Below are 5,416 nucleotides of genomic sequence, written 5' to 3'. Positions count from 1 at the left end.
GGCAAATTTTTAATTCCAAGAGTTAAGAGGCTACCTGTAATAGCAAAAGGCTGGAAACAAAGTCTAGTAACAGAGGACTGATTTAAAAAATTAAGATTCATTCATAAAATGGAATTGTAAGCAATCGATGAAAAGATGGGGCAACTCAGTAGTTAGGGATACAAAATAAACTGCTGAATGGGATGCTCCGATCTGTGTTCCACATATGTTTATATATACATGGGGCCATCTCTAGAAAAATATACAAGAAACTGGTAACAGAGGTTGAATCCAGGGGAGGGAAATAAGTGGCTGCAAGGACTTGCTTTTTTACCCTTTTCAACCTTCTAATTTTTGTACAATCAATGACATATATTACCAATTTAACAAGAATAAAACATTAACAATGTATTTGAACATTTCTATGAGGATACTGAACATAATTTATAATTTAATCTTTGAATACTAAGGGCTATTGTCATGAGCTATATTGAACAATAAAGCTCTAAGTGTCTATCGAGGCACACAGGGCTGTTTTCACCCACACTAAATGACCCCAGGCTGCTGTGATTTGAGTGTTAGGGTCATTTTTAGTTTTTCTTTCTCCCAGCTGCTTCTGACTACTGTCAACATTCCTTTCTCTAGCTAACTTAAACGTCTTTTAAATTGGTGCTTTTAGTGCGGTAGACTAAAATGCCAGTCACATGGTCCCAATACAGTCTATTTAAAACAAAGGGAAACTGGCTCTTTGACAACTTGAGGAATTCTCTTAAAATTGATGAGTTTTAGAGGTTAGACTTTATTTAACAACTACTTGACCACTCAAGATTTTTACACATTCTCAGTTCCATATAACTTAATAAAGAACAGCAAGGCATTATTGAAGTCGCTATATAGGAGGTATTGCTAAATACATGTCTGAAACTTTTCCAGAATTGCTTTTATCCATTCATTCAAAAGTATTTTTGAGCATCTAGTGTGCACCAGAGAATGTTCTAGGTGCTAGGGATACAGCAATGAACAATACAGACCATGGCCAAACTCCCTCAGAATTTACATTCTAGTTGGGGAGAGAGGCAAGAGGCAAAGATAAAGCGGTACTATAAAGAGAAAAGAAAATACTGTAATAGAGTGATTAGGATGGGGTGCAGCATTAGACAGGATGGTGTATCTATAGGGTCTGTTCAGAAAAGGAAAACCACTAGGATCTCTCTCCCTCTCTCTCTCTCTCACACACACACACTCCATTTTTAATATATAAAATAAGGCATTTATTATAGGGATTCTAGGGGGCTATTCCTTTTGTGTCTGGCAAGTGAGAGGGAAGATGAATGTGACGTGGGGAAAGCAAAGATGCACTGGGACCTGCCAGGATGAGCAAAACCCATGGGAATTGGGTGGAACTCATGAGAATGGACTGCAAGTCTCCAACCTCGATAGTGGGGTTGTCCTGCACAACCCAGCACCCTTTGTCATAGAGTAATACACACATCTGGCCCAGGAGTCAGAGAAGCTGAAGGAGGTGACCCAGTAGGAGCTGGTGTTCTGTGGACCTGGCTGCTGGCCCACACACCAAGAAGGTGAACCAGCAGATAAGCAATAACCTGGGTGAGCAGCAACAGTGCGTGCCTTGCTTGGACCTTTCAGTTTTAAAAACAATCTGCATCTGGCTACTTTAATTCAGCCCACTAAATCTTACTCCAAACATCTCTTTGACCCATGCTATTCTGGCATTATGCAGAGGTAATTCTGAGAAACATATCTCCAGCTTAGCTACGTTGGCCTCATATAAATCCACCACCGATGGTCAGAGGTCTCCGAAAGATATCTGAGCTGACAACTTGAAGGATGAGGATTCAACCATACAACCACATCAAGATTTGGAAGAGAATATTCCGGGCAGAAGAAATAGCTAGTGCAAAGGCTCTGAGGCAGTGATATAAATGAGGTATTTTTGGATGATGAGACAGGGGCATAGTGAGAGGGACAGTGGTATGAAATGAGATCAGAGATAGAGGGAGGGACAGATCACGTGGGGCCTTGTAGAACATGGTAATGAGCATGAGTCACTCTTTTCTAAGTGCAACGAGAAGCAAGTGGAGAGTTTTTAATAAGACAGCAGTAGTTTGATCTGATTTACATTTCTAAACTATTTTAAAATAATTTCAAATAGGGCTTCCTGGTGGCGCGGTGGTTGGGAGTCCACCTGCCGAGGCAGGGGACGCGGGTTCGTGCCCCGGTCTGGGAGGATCCCACATGCCGCAGAGCGGCTGGGCCCGTGAGCCATGGCCGCTGAGCCTGCGCGTCCGGAGCCTGTGCTCCGCAACGGGAGAGGCCACAACAGTGAGAGGCCCACATACCACAAAAAAAATAATAATAATAATTTCAAATATAAAAGGCATCAGGTTAGCACAAAGAACTCCATCATCCAGGTGATTTCCCTTTGCTTTGTGGAGACTGGGCTGTAGTGGGCAGGACCACCCCTTCCACAACTCCAAGCTTCTTGCTCTTCTATGTAACTGTCACTCCTAGAGCACAATGTGCGTGATGCCCTTGGAGTTGTGCAGAGAAGGCACCCAAGTGTGGAAGCAGCAATATTACAGAACTACTGCACAAGTTCAGTTTTCAGATCTCATTGGAAAACCAATCTCATTATTTTAGTCTCAATTCATAAATACATGTTGGAACAAAAATTGCTATTACCTCTTCAGATCTAGTCTCAAATTTATTGGCTATATCAAATCACTTCTCAAAAACAAAGAACCTTAAAGATTTGACACCACTGAAGCTATTTAAAGTGAACGTGTCACAAATAATTCCAGATTTCCAAAGAATTTCCAGAGAATATGCATAACTGCCTAAAGGAAACATGGTGAAGGGGCCAATGTTTATGCTGATGTATAGATTCTAGTCTCCTTATGTTAGAATTGGTCTTAGACTTGTATATCTCCCATTTTCATGAGACATGGCTTATTTTCCTCGAGATCATGAAAATTTTTCCTAAAGCAAGCTCTTCTGCCTGGATTATCTCTCCCTGCTAGCAATACTGTATGGCTGAAAGCCAAGTGTTCAAATATTGAGGGTACAGATATTCAAGCTCATTTCTGATTTTCAGCACAATTCCAGGTTTAATGTTAAAAACCAACAGCTAAAATTAACTATGGATAGCCATTCATTCTCACTAAAATTTAACACAACATCTAATAGGTGCTAATTAAATCATGAGGGTAAAGTAGAAAAGTGAAGGAAAGTCAGGTGACCATGGGGAATCATTTATCCTCTCTCGTATACTCAGTTAAAGGGGCGTGTGGTTACAGCACTAGAGCTTAGGGATGAGTGTGAAGGGCCTGATGCACAGTAAGCACTCAATTAAATAGGGGCTAATATTATTATACATGTCAATAAAAATAAACACCACTATATATATACCTTCCTAAAAGAAGAAACACGATGCTTCTGGAAAAAAAAAAAAAGGCTCTCAAGAGACCACTCACCTTCTTTAAGAAAAAATAGCAATATATTTTTAAAAAAGCATTATCTGACAGAGAAAGAAAAGTAGAAGACTTTTGATCTTTAATTAGCGCTGGCAGTATACACTTATCTTTCTGTAATCTGTGGTGACAAATCTCCATGTAAACATTCAGAAAGAGAAAAAGAGGGGACACTGTGTCATGACTTATGAACTATGAATTTTGAGCTCGGATTACTAAGCTTTATTCACAACTGCCTTATATATTTACTAACTGTTTTTCTTCATTTAACAGTGGCTCTTAAATAACAAAATAAATTATCAGCAAGTTCAACCATAACTTAAAAAATAGAGTGAAAAAACCCCTGTTCAAGCCTCATAAATGCAAGCACAGCAATATATTTCATATATGTTGATTACAGTTTCCATGTTCTTTGTGTAAATAACACAAAGATTATTCTCTTCCCACTGCTGCAAGTTCACAAAATTTATGAAAAGGCTTCACTCTTTTTCCCCAGCTCAGTTAACTGTACTTCAGTTGAACACAACAGACAATAACTGGGGTTATTAGTGAGATGTGGTAAAAGAAAAGGTCATGACCACTCAGAACAACACGTAAACCTAAGATATACCTCAGATTTTCTAGTCTCAACCTGTAGCTCTCATTTATTAAATAATTTACAAAGAACTGTTGAGGATTTAATGAGCAGGCTGAACTCTGTCACTCTGCCATTTTGCTAGTCATGAACACACGTACCTTCCCTTTAAAATGAAGCAGAATACTATTCATTTCCAATAAGACTAGATGTAAGGGAAAAACAGACAAAATCATAGAGATTTTTAAGTTGTGCTATGTTGCTTTAACTGTTTAATTTTAAAAAGGTTAATTACCAGATCAGTGCACCATCTCTTGCTTAAAAACATAATACCTTTGCAAGTAGATAAAAAAATATCTTTAAAATAAGCCAGAGGTAAAAATGTAAAGGCCTGAATGACTTGAAAAACAGAAACAGAATAATTTCTGATCAGTGACTATTAATGGGCATAGTCATTTTATACAGCAAGTAACGACAACAATTTAGCAATTTTTTAAACAGGCACTTGATAGAGTGTATACTCAATACTGGGGCATCATACGCAAAAATATGGCTTTATTACAAAGGATTCAAGATGGCAACTACTTAGAATCCAGTGCCAACACGGATTATAACAAATCCAGTGAGTATTTTGTTTTTCAATTATTCATAGAAAATTTAATCCTGATTAAGTATCCTTGGGCAGGAATTCATGGGTAGTTGATGACTGAAACCAGCATTTATATGAAATGCTTCTGTTAATTTAATCTGTGTATACAGCTTAATTATGATTGGGGATTCAGTGTAAGAGAAATGAATTATATCAGGATTAAAACTTTAGTACCATAGCACAGAGTACTTTCTCCTTCTTTCTTTTTCAACATGTAAACCAGCTTGTCCCTTCACCTAAGTGCTCAGATTTTAAAACCCTTTGTAAAACCAATGCAATGTATCTAAGTTTTTCATAAACTATGTCAAAAACGCTTTGCTAATCAAGCTAAAACCTAGCTAGAGCTAAAATAGAAGAAAATGGAGAATAACCCCACCCACAAATAAACAAAAGCTTATTCACTTAACTATGAATATATTTTATACTGATTTTCTGAAGTAACTTCATTTTCAATTTCTTTAACTCCAATACAAAATGCATAAATGCATAAAAAGAAGCAGTTTTTAACCAGTGTATTACACTGATTTCATAACTGGACTTGGTTTAGACATGTATAAGCAAGTAATCATTTAACTGATTACTTTTTATAAGACTATCAAACCTGAGTTAATTATTGATATAAGATGAGGCATTGTAAGTGGTGAATCTCTTACCAAAATATCATATAATTCTTTTCATCTTTATTTCCATATGGAAATTGCATAAATGACCTTATAACAACAC

Source organism: Neophocaena asiaeorientalis, unplaced genomic scaffold (assembly GCF_003031525.2).
Source record: "Neophocaena asiaeorientalis asiaeorientalis breed wild unplaced genomic scaffold, Neophocaena_asiaeorientalis_V1.1 scaffold141, whole genome shotgun sequence".
Taxonomy (NCBI): Eukaryota; Metazoa; Chordata; class Mammalia; order Artiodactyla; family Phocoenidae; genus Neophocaena; species Neophocaena asiaeorientalis.
The sequence above is the reverse complement of the archived record's forward strand: the minus strand, read 5'-3'. Positions refer to the sequence as shown.